We start from the raw sequence: 22,357 nt of genomic DNA, 5'->3' as shown, positions 1-22,357 counted from the left end.
TGGTGATTGATGAAATTACACAAGATGACTATTTCAAATGAGCTATCAATCATAAATTAATTAATGTAATGATTGGAAGAAAGAAATAACATTTATTCTAGTCTATGTGATGATGTAGAGAAAACTCAACAATGATGAAGTTAATCTTTGAATAGATGATAAAGATCATTGAACAAATGATAACTTACACTTCTATTTGTAGTAAAAGGGCATGATCATTCATTTTGAATAGTATAAAGACTAATCAAAATTAAACTAGTAAGTGATGAACTTAGGGCCCATTTGTTGGTGAAATTGAACTGAAATGGGAAGGAACAAATTCTAATTTTTTTATTCCTCAGTTTGGATGTGTCAAATTAGAATTGGAATATGAGTTTCAAATTCCTATTTTGGTTTGAAATGAGGATTTGTTGATTCCATCTCAAGATGTAGAAGTGGAATTAGAATTGGGATTAAATAAAATTTATATTTTCATTGTTCCCACTTCCAAATTAACAAATACAACATCTAACAAATTATCTTCATAAGATAAATGCAATATTTGCTAATGTCGACAACCAAACAGTCTCTTAGAGAATAGAAAAGAAGACACATGTGTTATTATGATATTCAATAATAATAGTCAAGATGAAAATGATACATAATTCTTATATATGGAAATTAATATTTCTTATAACAAACATAATATTGTCTACAAACATGACATATACAATAGGAAATGATGATAGATAGTTATGAGAGAAGAAAATAAAGACAATTAGAACTACACAGATATAAAGAACCATCTACAAGTAACAATTAATCATAATAATATATGTTATATATGATAGCATGTTATATGGGGAAATATCTGTAAAGAAATCTTTAGCTCTTAAAAGTATCTTGAATAAATATGTTGAGGCACAAGGTAGGTGATTAAATGGAATAAATTAGACATCTTCTTCTTTAATAGTGATCATAACACGAAGCAACTTATATGTGCTATCCTTGATTTTAAAAAGGGCAGTCTACCCTATAAGTATTTAGGCCTTCCCCTAAACTCTAGTCATAATATATCAATGCTTTGGAATCCTCTCATAGAGAAAATAAAAGTGAGAATGGATAGTTGGAAAGGCAAGTGACTATCCTTAGTAGATAAAAAGACCATGGTTTCTTATGTCTTGTCATCTCAACCTATTTATCAAATATCCTATATGGATCTTTCAAGTAGTAAAATTGGTGAAATTAATGGTTATCTTAGGTCCATGTCTAGAGAGGAAGTGTAGGTAAAAGAAAATTTCCCCTCCTCTCTCAGGACCAAGTCTATAGATCAAAAGACTGAGGAGGGGCAGACATCAAAATATCAAACTTCAAGGGAGAGATTTAGGAGCAAGATTAATTTGGCATATGATCAAATTCCCCAACCTAAAATGGGTCAAGATGTTGGCTCATAAATACCTTTCATCCCTAGATCTAGTTAATTTTTTTAGAGAGACTAATCCTCCTAAAGGATCAAGATTCTAGATTTTCCTATTGAAATGCACATTATACATGATTATTTACCTTCTAATCTAGGGGATGGAAGGGATGCTATATTTTGGACAAATTCATGGGGAGGATATAAGGCCCTTGGTCTTTATCCTTATCTCCATCTATCCAAATCCTATTTGGATTCAAAATGAGGATCTAAGATTAGGGACTATGTGACTTTTGAGGACAATGGGCAGAACTGGAAATGGAAAGATTTAGATTTTGAGGATATTTCACTAGAAGATAAAAATTGTAAGAAAACTTGGCAATAAAAAATATAACCGTTCCCACATAACCCATAATAGATCTAAAATAAACACGGAATTAAAATCCACATGCAAGAGAATAGAAAACATACCCACAAAATTGTGACACAAGATATACCTTGGGAAACCCTCATTGAGGGAAAAAACCCAGCCTCCAAAAGAATCCATCATCATGTATTATTCAGCAAAAATACCATTGCCATAAAATCATGGAACCCTTCATGGCCATAACCACAACCAAGCAAACTATGTGAACAAGCATGAATCCACACATCCCATGCCATGCTTTCAACCTTCACAAATGCTCCCTTGGCTAACCTGTCAAGCCTTGTCCCACTTGACTCTTGCCTTTTGTCTTCTCCTTGTCACTCTCTTACTCTCACAACAACTACCCTTGTGGCTGCTTATATAGTAGCAAGTCCCACAAAACCACCAAGTGGTATTACATAAACCATGTGCTAAAACCATGTGCTACCTAACCCACTGACCCCACATTTAATATTGGGCATTTAATTCTTTTTTCCAATATTAAATAATCACATTATTCCATGGGAATCTTTACATGTTGCACGTCCATCTAGGCACAACATTACATAATAAAATAAAATAATAAAATAACAATATTATGCAATGTGTGCAACACCCATTATCTCAACAATCTCCCACTTGTTGTATACATTGCATAGGGTCAATCCATTGCCACATAAATGAACAAGGGAACAATCCCTCCCAGCACATCCACCATCATGGATCAAAATACACCAAGTGCTCCATCCTGGTACCCACAACAAAATCAAAGTATCCAGCATCTCAAACATGAATGATCTCACCTCCTATTATGCCACTCCCACTGGACATACATAGAAGCCATCCAAAGAGAAAGCCACCCAACCTGTCACATTAGAAGATCATAAAATCCTGTACCAACTAAAATTCCAAGCACAAAAAAAACCTGATCCAAAGGTAATCACATGTATCCGTAGTTGTCAAAATATCCATAGCTGAAATAGCACCCACAGCAAGTGCCAAACCCATCCAACTATCCATACCTCTAAGGTATAACAAGTGAATCTCATATCACTGACATATCCAATCTGCAACCTGCAATCACAAGCCTCAAGAGCAATACCTGCCACATATATACCAAGAAGCTCCCATTGCAAAAGATAATGTCAAATCTATAACCAACACATCTCAAAGAAGTGAATCCATGTAGTATTAAGGACATCCACAATACATAAACCGATATCCAGCAAGAACAACTCTCATAACAAGTCTCCAATAGTCTCCCAAATTCTCCACAACCAACAGAGGAAAGAGAAAGAACTAACCATGTCATCTCTCACATGAAATACATGAGCACAAACCAGTGATCACAATCTCTAACCAATCTCAAATCCAATGTAGGCAAAACTGAACATCTAGGAAGATAACCAAGACCAGAGAAACCATGCAAATCATAACCTGTATCATGTCCTTCTACACACACCTCTAGATGTAAACTGTGCAAGTATGATATCCTACATAAAACCCCAACAAGAAGCCTCAACAACACTCAAACCATTCCATATAACTAATCATGGATGTAAGCCTCTCACAAGAAGATCAAACTCAATAAAAACCATTCCTAAACCAAGGAATAACCATTCCTAATCCAAGGAATATGCCCAATATAAAACCATCTCCCAAACTCAACCAGCATAACAATATATGCACATGGAGATAACCAATGCTAAACCATCTCTCAAATGAACCCTCCAGAACTAACTCATGTACCATAGCTCAAGATCCATATCCATGGAAGACAAGCATAAATATAATGCAACTGAGAGAAAATAATGGGCTATACCTCTCAAGTAGCAAACCGCCGAGTAGACCAAGAGTGGGGAATGAGAATGCTCATCAAGATACCCAAGTCTCCAACCAAGACTCATCTAAGAACAATCTCCTCTCAAGTCCATATCAGGTGACTGCCCCTTGGACTTTCTGTTGAAACCATCAATCGTCCCAACAAATACTTCTCTAATCCAAGAGAAATCAGCGTCACCACTGTCTCTAAGTATCCATGAGCACCTGTAACCAATCAATCCATGCCAACTCCAAAATGCAACATAGCAATATCATGAAGTATCCAGCTTATGATCAATGTACTCAATACCAAGAAACTAAACCAAGATCAATGTCAAAGTTCCAACCATGGCCTCAAGAACATAAACATGACAACATTATCTTACCATCTCAACTAAAGAGATAACATGCTCTACATGAACACACCATAACATGTCACAACTCTAAACGCGTATCAAGAGTATACCATGACATAATAATGAAACCATCCTCACACCAAGGATAACATGCCAAATAAAAGCATAAACCACACCTTTGCCAAGAACCTTGTGAGTCCTCAAGATGCAACCATCTCCACACACCATGAAGAAAAACATCTCCACATACCAGGAAGAACCATCTCCACACACCATGAAGATAACCAAGAACTCCATGAGTCTTCAAGATCTAACCATCTTCACACACCATGAAGATAACAAGTGCACCATGCAAATGTCAAAGACGCTTATGCAGCAATAGGATCTAAGACAAACCTCCAACATCTGCAAACACTCAATAAATATATCAATGCCAACAACTCCCACTCAACTGTGGTACCAAGTCACCTATGACATCATAAAATCTATCCTCTCCAAACCAAGAAGATATAAACCAAACCAGGAACTAATCATGCACTGTCACCCCATCACTATCACAAGCTCCCACTAAACCATGTATCCAAGCTATCCATGACATCATGATGAAAAATAACCATCCTCTAACCATGAGAATCAACCAAGGCATCAAATCATCAAAGAACTCAAAGTGCACATCATGAGCTCCTCAAAAGAAAACCAAATAACCATGATCCTCAATGAAGAAGATATACCACCATAACTGTATCAGAAAATCCAAGCTAATGAACATCAAGGATGTACCTATATATCCAATCATGTCATGCCAAAATCCATGACACCATGATCACATCCATGAATCGAGCATCAGGCTCTCAATATGTCCAACCTGTCAGCATAGTCAACCACAATCCTCTGCCATGACTGTACCTAGTAACAACATCTCATCCCTTCTACATGAAGATAAAATCATGTGACTTAGGGCATAGACAACCCAAATCCAACTCACCAATCTGAATATGCATCAATAATGAAAGATCAATGGGCAAAGACAACCCATAACCAAGCTATAAATGCAACCTATAAGTATAGACCACTTAAAACACTGCACAACTTGTAGACCCAACAATTCATCATGCATATCCAAGCCATATCATCATGAGACCAATCTGAAATATGTACTGAGTATATAATGACATCAAAACTTAAATCTCCAATGCCATAAACTCACAATGTTACCATAGTCAAAATATATCTATAAACTGTTTAGATAAATATATCACTAAATAAATCATGCCAAACCTACACCAGATCTAAACCAATGTGTAGAGATCTCCAAGAGCTTTCTGTTGACTACTCGAAGTCCAAAATCTAACTCCGTATGCTCAAGTTATGCCCTAATCCATGCTCAAAATAAATAACATCTGACTTTAGGGCTCTTAAAATCTAACAAAATCTCAAAATCACAGAACCAAACTTACACCATCTTGTAGTGCTCCGAATTAGCTTTCCAACGCTTGTAAGAACTCTGAAATCCGATATTCTGAGAGAAAGTTATGGTCGTTTTACTAAGATAGTCTTTTTACCATTTTCAGTACGATTTTTTATTTTTTATTTTTTCAGTGACGAAAATTCTGACGGGATTAAATTTGATGGCCATCATGGGCTGAAACCAAAAAACTCTTTCATTTTCTCTAAACATGGCCAAACTAGGGCATATTATATATCAAATTTTATGGAAATGTCGACCCAGATCCAATGGTGAGGTTTGTTTTTACCCAAGAGGTCATTTATGCAAGCTACCCCCCAAAACCCTCATTTTAAATGAAACATCCGAATTTTTTTTTCTTTTGTCCAACAATTTCACATACCCAAATTTTTTAACATCCCATCATAACAACAAATCCAAAACCCTCAGACCTGCAATAAATCATTCATATATCTTGCCCCTTTCTTTTATCCTCTCATGCATTCCCATGGATTCAATCTAGGGTTACAATAATAAAACCATAGCTCTGATACCACTTGTAAGGAAACTTGGCAATAAAAAATATAACTGTTTCCACATAACCCATAATAGATCTAAAATAAACACGGAATTAAAATCCACATGCAAGAGAATAGAAAACATACCCACAAAATTGTGACACAAGATATACCCTGGGAAACCCTCATTGAGGGAAAAAACCCAGCCTCCAAAAGCATTCATCATCATGTATTATTCAGCAAAAAATACCATTGCCATACAACCATGGAAGCCTTCATGGCCATAGCCACAACCGAGCAAACTATGTGAACAAGCATGAATCCACACATCCCATGCCATGCTTTCAACCTTCACAAATGCTCCCTTGGCTAACCTGTCAAGCCTTGTCCCGCTTGACTCTTGCCTTTTCTTTTCTCCTTGTCACTCTCTTACTCTCACAACAACTACCCTTATGGCTGCTTATATAGTAGCAAGTCCCACAAAACCACCAAGTGGTATTACATAAACCATGTGCTAAAACCATGTGCTACCTAACCCACTGACCCCACATTTAATATTGGGCATTTAATTCTTTTCCCCAATATTAAATAATTACATTATTCCAAGGGAATCTTTACATGTTGCACGTCCATCTAGGCACAACATTACATAATAAAATAAAATAATAAAATAACAATATTATGCAATGTGTGCAACACCCATTATCTCAACAAAAATCTCCTCCAATCAATTCTCCATTTGAGGAAAATTTCCTTTAGGGGAGGGAAGGAATACCTCATCTACGGATAGTAGTAATAATAGAGAGTGCACTTATAAACTTATAGGTATTTAGAATCACTTCAAGGTTTTTCTACAAGCATTCTTCCTCTTAGATTGTGTTGGGTTAATTTTTGCCTCCTTAAGGAAGGATTCTTTTCTTGGATAATCTTTCACCAGAGGGTCCTCACTATAGAAAGACTAAGAAATATTGGATTTCAGGGTCAAACTAGATGTCCATTATGTGAAGCTAAGGAAGAAATTACAGATAATCTTTTCCTTCATTTCCCTTATTCAGCTATGTGTTGGCAATGTCTTTCCTTTCAACTAGGATTTCTCAAGGCCTTCCTAAGTTCCATACTCAGTATGATGGTGTCTTGGCCTCTCTTAATATTAGATAGTATCTTTCACAATATTTGTATCTCCTCTCCCTCTATAGTTCTTTGGGAACTATAGAATGAGAGAAATAGAAGATTTTATCAAGATAACAAGATATCAATTAATCAACTTATTAACAAGATAGAACATTTTAGTTATTGAGAACTAACAAATAATAGGTAGCTTAATTCTAACATCAAACAAGCCAAGATACTTATTGGGATGAAAAGATGTGAGGATAATAAACTGGTTTAAAGATCCTACCCTTTTTGGCAAAAGGGCTAGCTAAAGGTGAATCTTCAAGGATAGAGTGTGTATGGAAAATTCCAAATAAAGAATGGTTCAATCAAAATTTTGATGGAGCATTGAAAGGAAACCCAGGTAAAGTTGGCATAGGATGTTGCATTCATAATGATAAAGGGGAGGAAATTTCCAACATATCAAGATACATTGGTGAAGCTACTAATAACTAGACAAAAATTTCTACTTTAGTAGAAGGCGTCTTGTTATGCAAAGAGTTAGGAATAAATAAGTTAGAAATTGAAGGAGACTTGGCCATAACTATAAATTCTCTTAGCAAAGGATCTCTTTCCAATTAGAGGCTAGATGCAAAGCTCTTGGAAGCTTTAGAACTATGCAAATCCTTCAACAAAATAATAATAAACAATATTTATTGGGAAGGTAACAAGAGAGTGGACGAGCTAGCTAATATGGGGATTGACAAATCCCTTCCAACTAATTAAATAAAGTATCAATATTCACTTTAGTTCCCTTTAGTAGTTATTATTTAGAATAGATTTAATAGATAACTTGTCATCCTTTTGATATATTTCCTTTTTTTAGTGATTGATTCCCTCCACATGCTCTTAAATCTTTGAGCTATAGGAAAACATTGCCCATATGAAGGTATTAAATTTTCCTTTTTGTATCTTGGAAAAAGGTATTGAGTCATAATTCTGGAGAGAGGAAAGTGTATTTACCCAATCAGTTTTTGGGTAGTTCTCAATTACAAACCCATTTATGCATTTATTATTAAGCTAATTGATGTCTTACTTAGAATAACATTCCCTAGCATGGGTAGCAATAGTTCCTCTCTAACCAATCATTTCCTCCTTTGATCCAACTAGGGTGATCAAATGGTTCCAATAATTCATAGGAATTTTTATTTCCTCCTATATTTTCTACATGTCAAGAGGGCTAGCATGTGAAACTTGTTGGAGCAATATGTAACTGAAGAGTGTATTGGAGCTTGGGAGAAGAAACATAAGTGAGTCTGGAATGATTGAAACTTCCTCCACGAGAAGAAGAGGAGGTCTCTGATGTAGAGGATTCACCATCCCCATCTTAGATGTCACTAGACTAGTCAACCTTCCATTTGTTCATTTATGACATTATTATAGGTTTTATATATATATATATATATATATATATATATATATATATATATATATATATATGAATGTATTAGGACTGCTTAAGTCTTGAATGAGGATTTTTTTGTTATTACTACACTTTGTTTTGTTTATTTTGTGCTTCTTTCCAATTCTAATTTAATGCCTATTGGTTCCTTGCTTTCTAACCTTTTGGGATCTCAATGTCTTTAGCAAATTTTGTCTTTCGAAGGATTCTCTAACCTCCTAACAAGTAGTATAGAGTTATTTGTTTGATGTTTATCTATGTTATTTCAAGTTAAAAGAACATATGGGCTACAAGATTAATAAATCTCTCATGAAGTTTTATTCTATTTATAAACTGACATCCAATGGTTTTGATATGAAAAGGGCAATTTTGAAGGACTGTCACCCAACTCCATCCTCTTATTGCCCCTTGAGGTGGGTTGTTTCAGTATTTTTTCTATTAATATATGGCTTCAACCTCTTTCTTATAAAAAAAAAAATTAAAAAAAATCTACTCACATCTATTATTGTTTATGAATCCATAATTCTTATTTCCACTTTTTAATTTATTTTCTAACCTTTCTTTGAAATTGAATTCTAGTAACATCTTTTATTGTTCATGAATCCATAAATTTTAATTTCACTTTTTAATTGATTTTCTAACCTTTCTCAAATTAAATTCTATTAACATCTTTTATTATTTATGATTTATAATACTAATATTTTTCCCTTTTACTGGCAGAAATGATATTTTATATCTAAGAAGAAATTTATTTTCTTTAAGAAATTTTCAATTCTAAAATAAAACAAGCAAACGAAGGGCTCATCCTGGTTATCCATGGTTTTGAGTACTTGATCCTTCAATGCTTTCCACCTTAGAACACCTGAATATCTTCAAAGCACTCCTCCAGTCTTCTCCAAGATTTCCAAATCTACTTCTCTTTGAATTCTCTACAACCTTTTCTCAATAAAATCTTTTGAAATATACTTTTTGATCTTCTTCCTTCCCTCTTATTTTTTTCCAACAATCATTTCCTTCCTCTTGATTTTTTTTCCTTTGAACTTTATAGATGACCTAATCTAGCTATATAGTTGGTTCACCAAAAATTAAACCACTTTAACTACTCCTTTGATAAACCTCATTAATAAAAATGTTATTTTCATTAACTTAATGACTTTATTCAATCTTTAAATATAATATTAGTAAATATAATTACCAAATAGCTCTCATAGTCTAATGGTAAACTAATTGGTCTTACTTCTAGGAGGTCTTGAGTTCAATTCTATTAGGTAAGTTTGTTTTGATAATTAGGTATTTATCTTTATTCCATTATTTATTTATATTTCCTATTATATATATTTATTAGTATTACATTATCGTTATTTTATTTTAATTACCATCATACATATTTATGCATTGATACACATACGTACACAAATGTGTGTGTGCACCCATATATACTTACACTTATATATGCACAAAAAAAATTTCAACACCTCAAGAATCATAAATCAAAATCTAGTTAATAGAAAAGAGTGCATAAGAAAATGACCAATACAAGAATCACAAGACCGTACTAGAATCTTGATACTGCCCAACTCAAATAGGGTGACTTTCCTAGGTAAGAATCTAAGTCTGAAGGGTTTGTTTGAGGGAAGCTTGGTAATGTCTTCACAATAATAACATGCAAGGATTTTAAAAATAAACTTAGACTTGTGTAGCCAAGTGGAGTTGATTCTTGGTACATGAAATCATGTATTACTAAGAGAAACAAATATGGATACCCCTATATATATACATACATTCAAGGATTTTGAAAATACACTCAGACTTGTGTAGCCAAGTGGAGTTGATGCTTGGTACATGGAATCGTGTATTACTAAGAGAAACACATATGCACACACACACACACACACACACACACATTCAAGGATTTTGAAAATACACTCAAACTTGTGTAGCCAAGTGGAGTTGATGCTTGGTAAATGAAATCATGTACTATTGAGAGAAACACATATACATACCCTTGTATACACACACACACACACACACACACACACACACACACACACACACACACACACACATATATATATATATATATATATATGTATAATATATATATACATATATATATACATATATGTATGTATATGTATATGTGTGTGTATGTATGTGTATATGTATATGTATGTGTGTGTGCGCACACACATATACATACATGCACGTGCACACACACACATACATATACATGTACACATACACACCCACATATACATATACATATACATACATATATGTATATATATTATACATATATATATATATATATAATAAACACACACACACACACACACACACATATATATATAATCATATACATACATACATACATACATGTATATATATGATTTATAATGTTAAATATTTCTTATAAGCATATGTACTTGTTTACATTAATGATTCTTACTTTTTATTGCATTATAGTATTATGATTATTTTGGAGCTAACAATACTAACCCTACCATGTTTACAATGAATACCATATATAAATATAAAGGATTTTAAAAATACACTTAGACCTGTGTAGCCAATTGGAGTTGATGCTTGATACATGAAATCTTGTATTACTGAAAGAAACACATACATATACCCATATCTTGTATTACTGAGAGGAACACATACACATACCCATACGTGTGTGTGTGTACACACACACACACACACACACACACACATTAGTATTCATGTAAACATGACATGATTAGTTTTGTTAGTGTTGAAAATATAAGAGGAGAAACTGAGAGGGGAGGGGTGAATTAGTTACCACTAGATAAATCCTAGATCACTTAGATGTCAATGCAAAGCATAAACTTAGCTAAAATACTGATGGTCAGTTAATACACAGACACTCTATTTATACTAGTAAATGTTGTAACTCGGTAAATACTAAAATAGTAGTAGTAACTTGGAAAATAAAAATCTTAAGATAGTTTATGTGATTAGAGTTATTTAACTTAGTTATATACACATAAAATAAATAGCATGAACACAAGTGAGACCTAGAAACCCAATTTGGGAAAAACCACCAATTGCAACTAGTTACTATTTTTCACTCTTTTGAAGTGAGCCCTATTAGGAGCCAACCCTATTGAAGGTTACAAAAAACATTGTTAGGTGTGACCTTGCTAGAGGATTTAATCACCCTGTTAGGAGTGGACTTGTTAGAGGTCTTTAGAGACTTCAATCTAGAAATGCCACTTTGTTAGAGGATTTACAAATAGTTGTTAAGCCAACTCTGTAAAGAGATTTAGATCACTGCTACAATGGTTAGAGAGTAACAATGAGATGACCTAATTTTTGATGCAACTAAATTGTTGATTACATATCTCAATTTTGGCTTGTATACTTGATCCTTCCTAATTGAATGTATCTTTTTAGCTCAACATATTCTACTTATCCTTCTAATTCACTTCCTCTAAGAATCTTCAAATCTTCTATTACATTCCACACGTTCAATCCTCATTTTGACCTTATATTTATATCTTACACATTGTCAAGTTGGCTTGAATACATCTTAGAATACTTAATATTCATCTCCTTTGTCGTCTAGAACCAACGATCAAATCAATTGAACTCAATATGCCAAAACAAGAAAATCCTTCATTAGTTGACCCTACTCGGTAGACACCAACTCAAAAATGATTTTCTTGTATTAACCAAGTGAACTTGGTTAACATTGCATATTCACAAATTTACTTTGGTAACCTAGTGAGCTCAGTTAAAACTGGTTCCATCCAACTTTTCCTTCATTAACCAAGTGAGTTCAGTTAACACTCAACTTTTGCGAACTTCTCTTTTTCACCTGCATGAACTCGGTAGATATTATCTTCTAAGCTTGACAAACTCTAGAATGCTTAGTATACATAGGAAACTATATTCAATACCTAAGTGAGCTTTACATACCCTGACTGGAAATGATATGACATTTTTTGTAACATCAAAGACAATACACAAGTAATCAATTGTTTTCAACAATCTCCCTCTTTGGCATTGATGGCAACACAACATGTCATAATACAATAAAATTTTAGAGCAAGAATAAAGTAAGGAACATATCCTTAGTTTCATTAGGATTCTCATCCATGAGAACTCCCTCTATCAGTGTGAACTCTATCTTCAACATCTTCTTTTGATAACAAACTTTCCTTCTTTGATATCAGACCAAGTTCTCCCTCTTTGACATCTCTGGAAGTAATAATTTTTTTCTGAAATATATACTCTCCCTCTTTATAAAATTTCTATGAGATATGTCATAAAGTTTCTCCCTCTTTGACATCTCATGCCAAAGAAAATATTTAGATAATATCAGTGTACCTTATGTATTGATTCATATGCATTGTGCCCTTTTCAATACTGCATCAACTATCTTATTTTCAACATGCTCTAGTTGATGCATCACTAAACTTTATTTAGTGAGTTCTAGATAGGGGAATGACCCCTAACTTACCTCTTAGATACAAAAATGCATCCTTAGGTAATGGCTTAGTGAATATGTCTGCAATTTGTTCTTTAGTATTCACATATTTCAATCTTACCTCTTTATCTTGTACCAATTCTCTCAAAAAATAATATTTTATAGAAATGTGCTTGGTGTTGGTATACATCATAGGATTATTTGATATATTAATTGCACTGGTATTATCATAGAATATAACCACTGGATCCTTGATATCTATCTTCATATCTTCCAAAAATTGATTGAACCAAACAACATTGGAACAATTAACTACTACTGCCACATATTCTACCTCTGCTATGGATTGAGAAATACAATTTTGCTTCTTGCTTGTCAAGGACACTAGTCTTTTACCAAGAAATAATGCTCCACCACTGGTGCTCTTTCTATCATCAACACTTCCTACCCAATCAACATTTGTGAATGCTTTCAAATACAAATTGACTCTTTTTTTCTACCATAATCCATAGTCTTTAGTACCCTTTAAATACCTCATGATTCTCTTGATTTCCATCATGTGATTTTCTTTGGGATTCACTAAAAATCTTGCCACCATACCAACTACTAATGCAATATCAGGCTTTGTGTGCACTACATATTGTAATTTTCCAATCATTGATCTATATGTGGTCTAATCTACCTCTTTGGAATCATCATTTTAGGAAAGCTTATTTCTAGTAGACATAGGTGTTCCAACTAGTCTTGAATCTTCCATTTCAAACTTCTTTAGTATCTCCTTGATATATTTGGATTGAGTCATGTTGATAACATCTTTCCTTTGTTGGATCTATAATCCAACAAAGAATTTTATCTCTCCAAACATGTACATCTCAAATTCTTTACTCATCTCTTTTAAAAATTCCTTGCATAAATCATCATTTCTTGTAAATAAAGTGTCATCCACAAAGATTTCAGCCAACACAATTTTCTTGTCTAGTCCTTCTTTGATCTATAGGCTATTGTTATCATTTGTTCTTTGAAAACCAGTATTTATCAAGTAGTTATGAAATCTTTCACACCAAGCTCTGGTAGCTTTCTTGAGACCATACAATTCTTTGCATAATTTACAAACTATATCCTTTTTGCTAGGTTCCACAAAACCTTTAGGTTGTTCTATGTTAACTTCCTCTTAAAGAATTTCATTCAAAAGTGCAGATTTTACATCCATTTATTAAACATTAAATCCTTTATGTGCAACATAAGAAAGTAAAGTTCTAACACCTTCTAATCTAGAAACAAGAGAAAAAATTTCACCATAGTCAATACCTTCTTCTTGAGAATAACCTTTGCATATTAACCTTGCTTTGTTTCTAGAAACTTCTTCATCTTCATTCAACTTATTTGTAAAAATCCATTTTGTGCCAACTACATTTTCATCCTTGGGTCTAGGAACAAGAGTCCAAGTCTTATTCCTCTCTATCTATTATATTTTTTCATTCATAGCTTCAATGCAACTTCTTATCCAATGCATCTATCATTGATCTAGGTTCAAATTCAACAAGAAAACATGTACCTTTTAATTTGTTTCTTGTCATTGTTCCATCTGACTTGTATCCAATGATTTGATCAGGTGCATGGTTCCTTTTGACATATCTTGCTAGCACAGTTGCTTTGGATTTAGAATTTGTTCCACTAACCATGCCATGAACTTTTGTATCAAGCTTGGGTCTCACTATCTATGATTTAGGTCCAGCACACTTAGTTTGTTCTATCAACCACTTGGTAGCTTATGATTGTGACTCAGGTCCTTTAGACTATAACTCAAGTTGCATTGGTTGCAACTCAATAGCTTTTGGAGATTTTAGGACTCGGGAGGTGAAGTCTATTGACTTCTAATTTGATTTGGAAATGTATTAGGTTTATAGTAGACAAACCTTTTGTAATCCTTAGGTTCTTTGTTGCTTTCTTCTTCACTCTTTTTCTGCAAACTTGTCAATTCTCACATGTGCACTTTCTATGATATTATGAGTTGACAAAGTCAAAAATTTGTATGCTTTGCTTCTGTAGGAGTATCCTAGGAATATGGGCCTTCATCACCTTTGACATCAAATTTTTCTTTCATAGATTCCTTCAAGATATAACATTTGCTACCAAATACTTTGAAGTAACTTACATTAGGTTTGTAGCCATACCATAGTTCATAAGGAGTTTGATTTGAGTCTTTCTTCAACTCTACTCTACTCAAGGTATGCACTACAATATTGATTTCTTCCTTCCAGTATTTGATTGTAACACTCTTTTCCATCATTACAATTCTTTCATAATCCATGATGGATCTGTTCCTTCTTTTAGCTATACCATTCTGTTGTGGTGTACAAGGGGTTGATACTTGTCTCTTAATTCCTCTTTGAATTTAGAATTCATTAAACTCATTTGAAATTAAATCACCACCTTTGTCTAATCTCAAACAATTTAGCTTCTTTCTAGTTTCTTTCTCTACTCTTACCAGATACCACTTAATTTTTTGAAATGCTTTAGACTTTTCTTTTAGATACATTACAATCATCATTCTAGAATAATCATCAACAAAAATAATAAAGTACTTATCTCCACTATAACTCTCCATTCCAATAGGTCCACATAAGTATGTATGAACTAACTCCAAGACTTCTTTAGAATGATAGTCATTGCTTTTGAAACTTGTCTTTCCCATCTTACCAATTTGACAATTTTTGCATATGCCCATATTAGGTTTCCTTAGGCTAGGAATACCTCTTACTATTTTCTTCTTGCTTATCTTTATTAGGTTATAAAAGTTCACATGACATAATCTTTTGTTTCATAACCTCTTTCTTCTACTTGAGCAATAAAACATGAACTTTCACTGAGATCTAGGTAGAATAGGTTACCTTTTTTTTGTTTTCCAGACCCAACCAGATTTCCTTTTCCATCCAATAGTTTGGCCTTCCCATTCATGAATTCTACCTTAAGTCAAATGTTATTCAACTATTCCACACTTAGTAGATTATGCTTCAATCCTTCAACCCAATAAGCATTATCACATCTAAGTTCATTAGTTAGTGAGATACAACCTTTTCTCTTTATGTAGCATAGTTTATTGTTTCAAACCTCACACTTCCACCATCATAATGTTCCATATGTTCAAACTTTGTTTTGTCACTAGTCATATGATGTGAGCAACCACTATCACTAATCCATGTATCATTTTTAATAACATGAGAGATAAGTGCCATTTTATCTCCTTCATCATCGGATTCATCTTTTATAGTAATATATACCATTTCATCATCTTCACTACTATTTGAATCTTTAGCCATAAAAAAATATTTCTTACCTTTTTCCTTGTAGTCTTTGTAGTTCTTGAAATCCTTTTTGCCTTTGTACTTATGCTTCTTTTCATCTGTGTCTTCTCTATTTGGACATCTTGTAGCAATGTGTCCAACTTCTTCATAAGAGAAATAGATTAAAGGAATATTTCCTTTTCCTTTGGGATATCTTCTTGCAAGAAATGTCTCAATAGTTTCCAGATCACTATAAGAACTATCATCCTCTTAACTTTCAGATTGTCTAGCTTTTGACTTTTTGGTTTTTTTCTTGAGTGACAACTTGGCTTCAAATGCAAACTCAAGATTGTTAGAACTAGGAACATAATTATCATATTTATGTAGCTCAAATGTTGTCAATCTTTCAACTATTGCATCCAATGTTATGTCATTCTTTGGATTGCATCTCATTTCTTGAATTACTAATACTTTGATTGCATATATAGGAAGAAATGTTATAAGAAATTTATAGGAAGAAATGTTATAAGAAATTTACTCACCACTGTTTCATCTTCAATCTTTCCTCCTAAAGCTTTGATAGCACAAACATTGGCTTTGATTCTTCCACTATATTTTGCAATGTTCTCATCTTCTCTCATCTTTATTTGATCAAATTCTCCTCTAAGACTTTTGACTTTACCTCTTCTTACATTATCATCTCCTCCATATATGGATTCCATCTTGATCCACATTTCATAAGCACTTCCATAGTCTTTGATTTCATCAAATTTGGCATAAGATGAAGCAATATCAATCATCATGATGTTATGACTCTTCATTTCTTCAATTTCTTCAATAGTCATAGTTCTAGCAGGTGTCATGTATTTGGTTTCTAGATACTTTAGCCTTGAATCTCCAATGGTTGCCAAGTGCAACCTCATGAGTTCTTACCATGCCTTGAAGTTGTCTTTGTTCAGCTTTGGGATCTCCCTTTTGTAAGACATCCTGATCTTTGGCTTAGGTCCTTGAAACCTTTTTTACATGCACGAAGAAGATCTGATACCAATTGTTCAAAATATAAGAGGAGTAACTAAGAGGGAGGGGTGAATCAGTTACCACTAAAATAAATCCCAGATCCCTTAGATGTAAATGCATATCATAAACTCAACTAAAAATGTTGATGCTTGGTTAATACATAGACACTCAATTTACACTAGTAAATGTTGTAACTTGATAAACATTGAAATAACAATAGTAATCCAACAAATGCAAATCTTAAGATAGTTTATGTGATTAGCCTTATTTAACTTAGTTGCATACACATAAAACAAATAGCATGAACACAAGTGACACCAAGATTTAATGTGGAAACCCAATTTGGGAAAAACCACCAATTGCAACTAGTTACTATTTTTTACTCTTCTGAAGTGAGCCCTATTAAAGGTTACAAAACACACTATTAGGTGTGAAGCTATTAGAGGATTTGATCACCCTATTAGGAGTGGACTTTTTAGAGGTCTCTAGGAACTTCAATCTAGATATGCCACCTTGTTAAAGGATTTGCAAATAGTTGTTCAACCAACTCTGTTAAGAGATTTAGATCATTGCTACCATGGTTAGAGAGTAACAATGAGATGAGCTAATTTCTGATGCAACTAAATTGTTGATTTTAGATCTCAATTCTAGCTTGTATACTTGATCCATCCTGATCGAATGTATCTTTGTAGCTCAACAAGGATATTTTGCATATCCTTCTAATTTGCTTCCTCTAAGAATCTTCAAATCTTTTTGTTATGTTCCACACATTTAATTGTCAATTTGACCTTTTATTTATATCTTACACATTGTCAATTCAGCTTGAATACAACTTATAATACTTAATATTCATCTCCTTAATTAGGTAGAACCAACAATCAAATCGATGGAACTAAATATGCCAAAATGAGAAAATCCTTCATTAGTCGACCTTGCTCAGTAGACGCTAATTCAAAAATGATTTTCTTATGTTAACCAAGTGAACTCGCTTAACATTACATATTCACAAAGTTCCTTTGGTAACCAAGTGAGCTTGGCTAACATTAGTTCCATCCAGTTTTTCCTTCATTAACTGAGTGAGTTTGGTTAACATTCAACTTTTGTAAATTTCTCTTTGTCACCCAAGTGAACTCGGTAGACACTATCTTTTGAGCTTGGAAAATTTTGGAATGCTCAATAGATATAGGAAATTTTCTTCAAAGCCCGAGTGAGGTCGACATACACTGACTGGTAATGATATGACATTTTGTGTAACATCAAAGACAATACATAATTAATCAATTGTTTTCAATAGTTAGCTCCAAAAATAATTATAATACTATAATGTAATAAAAATAAAGAATCATTAATATAAAAAAGTATCTATGCTTATAAGAAATATTGAACATTTTGAATCATCATAAAGATAATAACACTCTTTTTTTTTATAGCGTCTCATCAACTAATCTATATCAGAATATATATATATATATATCAAGACTAATAATCATGTCCATGTAGCTAAAACCTCATCATTGGGGTCCCATTGGACCCTTTCCTACTCTACAGTGTGACCCTTTGGGCTTAGTGTTCACTTTTAGAGTATACGTATGGATTCCAAATCCAACTGCTTGTTCATGATTTATAGTCTCAATATAGTACTTTGTTGATTGTCTTGCCTTTGATCAACAATCAAAAATATTCTATATGAACAAATCACATCACCTATAATAGGTTCAAAGGCTACCTATTTATGCATTGAGATGGAATTGATGAGATGAGGAAAATTGATTGCAGTCTATCTATTTTGCCCAAAAGAAAAACACCCTTGTTTTCTCACGGAATCCCTTGTGGGAGGTGCACTAGATTGCTGATAATTTCCCCTACTAAGATTTTTTGAATTATGCGGCTATTGGAATGTATTCTTCTTTTTGGAATGAAATCGATTGCAAATTTGAGTCTAGTGCGACTTTCTACTATATTGATTATAATTTTGGAACTTCATTTGCTAAGAATTTTATCTCCCTTTATATGATGACTATTGATTTTTTAATCTTGAATTTCCATTATTTTGGTTCCCCTTTGAACTAGATCCAACATTATTCATTGATTGTCTAGACCACCCACTCCCATGTTTACATTCCTTTCTACAAGAAAAGCCTTAAATACTACATCTCTAAGAGTTTTTGGTTCAAATATTGCTACACATTTGGAGATAGAATTGTTGAGTTTCCTAATAGAGTGGTGTACTAGCATTAGACCATCCTCTTTATATCCTTAAAAAGGCTTAGGTTCAAATAACTTTTGTTCATATTCTTCTATAGTCATGGTGTATTTCTTAAGGTGATGAAATTCCTCTACCCTAGCCTACCTCCATTGGTCTAGCAAATATTTGTCCTTGAATTTCTCCTAGAATAATTCCCAAGATACATTTTCTATACTAATCTAGAGTCTTTCCTCTTTCTGACACCACCAATCTGATGCAAAATCTTTTAACTGCACAATAGTGTCTATGGCTTTCACATTATTGTTAAAAGGGCACAAGGAGAAAAACCTATCAAGATTGAAAAACCAAGTTTATGCAACTGAACACCCTTCATTCCCATGAAATAAAGGTATTTTGAGCTTAAGTAAATCCTTGATCTGAGTGATTTTAGGAGTTTCATTTTCTCCTTCTCTTCTCCTAGGGCTTCATTCTCTTTCCCTATTGTTGAAACAAGGATGATTGGCCTCTTCTTGGTTTACCCTATCTTCAATGTTTCCAATCCATTATAAGATTTGTTGCATGATTAGTCTTAATTGTGATCTTTTAGGGTCAATATTTTCACTTTCTTCATTTTCTTCGCTATTGTTCCCAAGGTGTTTCTTTTCATGTTCTCCCTGAGATATTTCCTAGTGAGATCTAGGAGGAGAATTTTGAGCCCTACCCCTACCTTGATGATGGGTTGTAGGAGGCATCTTGGAAAAAAAATGGAAAAACAATACTATCTAGAGTTTACTAATCCTTAGTTTTTAAACATAGAAGAGTTTACTTAAGCATAGTTAGATGCTAGAGTTCCCAGTGTAGAAACCTAGGGCTCTAATACCATTTGTAATGCCTTGATAGAGAGCCCATAAGGACAAGGTTTAGTACACAATTTTTGTTATTGTTTAAGATCATTATATTTATTCCTAAATCTTAAGTAATGTCATGTCCCTATAGGTTCCCAAACCTTAATGTAACATAATGAAAACATACATTTCTAGATCTTTAATCTATGTATAATAGAGAGAATCATAACTTACAACTTCTTACACATAAGTGTTATATCCATATCCATTTAATAAGATTTCTATTATCTTTTCAATTAAGCTTTCATAAGAATAAAGTAAAATAACCATTCAAGATTTGGTCTAACAATTTTATTTGCATACAATATTTTCAAGATTTGATTAAACTTTTCATTATGAAAACTTCCTTACTTTTTAAGCAAGAGTCTACAACACAACGATAAATTGTGAGCCTCTTATCTAGGAAGTCTTGAGTTCAAGTTTACTCAAGCTTCATAAATAATAATAAAAATCATTAATCACAACACATAATAATTATTAGTCTTGGCTCCCCCCTCTTTAGTCCTTCACCCTACGACCTTCCATAAAAAAACACTCTAATCAATCTATGGGGTGTAAACATCATGGACTATAAATATAAAGTAATTGAAAACCAAACAGAAGAATAGAAATGGTAAACCTTAGAAGGCACAAATTTATTTGAGTAGGGAAACCACCTTTATGAACAATTCATCAACCAAAGACAAACCAATCAAATAGAGAGACAAGACAAACTGGTACAGGGGGCATGAAAAAATGGATCATATAAATTCAAAGAAGGATATGAACTCATAATAGATTCACAAAGGTGAGAAAGGATTGAAATTCCCCTAGCTGTAATCTAGGACCCAACTTCCTTTCCTAACACAAGTATCTTTTTATGGGAAGCATCCCAAAATAGAATACTAACAATAGATAGATACTCTAAGATGGGCTTTGAGGGCCCTTCGAGATTCTCACTATGTAAAAGGGACTTAGAAATAGTTGCACATCTTCTATACCAATGTAGTTTTTCTAGAGAATGCTAACTATGGCTATGCCATAAACTAAACTGGACATCAGCACTACACAACAACCTACGTGACCACACTAAAAGTTGGCCTAAAGATGGGCAGTCCAAGGTTTATAATAATCAATGGAAAATATCACCATCCATCCTTATATGGGAGATTTGGAAAGAAAGGAATAGAAGAATATTCAAAGATGATGAAATTCCTCTACAATCCTTTCTTAATAAAGTAGAAGTGAGCATCACTGAAGTCCTCAATAATAACCTGAAAAATACCACCAAAGAGAGGTAACCTTCTTTGAATGAGATGCTTTAATTGAAAAGAACTAGAATAAACTTATCAATCCCCCAATGGTTCACCTCAAACCAATAAGAAAGCCAGAGAAAACTGTAGATAGGAACCCCCCCCACCCCCAAGGGTGGACAATAGTAAATTTTGACAGAGCCTCCAGGAGAAATTCAAGCATAGGAAGCTTAGGATGTATCATATCCTCCTCAGAATCTTGGATCATCAAACAGGCAAAACCTTTAGGAAAAACTTCAAACAACTTGGCATAATTAGAAGCTCTAGCAGAAGGCCTCCAAATGAGTTTAGATCTGGGGATCAAGAAAATTATTGTAGAAGGGAACTCACAAATCATTTAAAATGAATTAAATAAGAGAGGTATAACAAATTGGAAACTAATCTTACCATTATTGAGAATTTTGTGATGAAGGGGAGCAGGCAGGGGAGAGATCAGGAAGTGCATGTTCAAATTTCAAACCTAGCGCTAGGCAAGAAATCTTAGGGGGGTGGATCTTAGAAACCAGGTAGGTAGGATGGGATCTAGGCTGATTGTGGAGAGGCAGAGTTTGGGGATGGGGACCTATGTGCAGACGGTGGAACCCAGAAAAAGCTAGAAACACAATCCAAGGTGGATAGACCAGGGAATCTCCCAGTGAAATGGGCCTCACTCTTTGGTGTTAAGCCTTCAGGTAAGTCCTCTTTCCCTCTGGTTAAGGTTGTGTTAGGTCTAGAAAAGGGATC

Source organism: Cupressus sempervirens, chromosome 7 (genome assembly GCF_028749045.1).
Source record: "Cupressus sempervirens isolate cs-2001-9-10 chromosome 7, ASM2874904v1, whole genome shotgun sequence".
Taxonomy (NCBI): domain Eukaryota; kingdom Viridiplantae; phylum Streptophyta; class Pinopsida; order Cupressales; family Cupressaceae; genus Cupressus; species Cupressus sempervirens.
The sequence above is the reverse complement of the archived record's forward strand: the minus strand, read 5'-3'. Positions refer to the sequence as shown.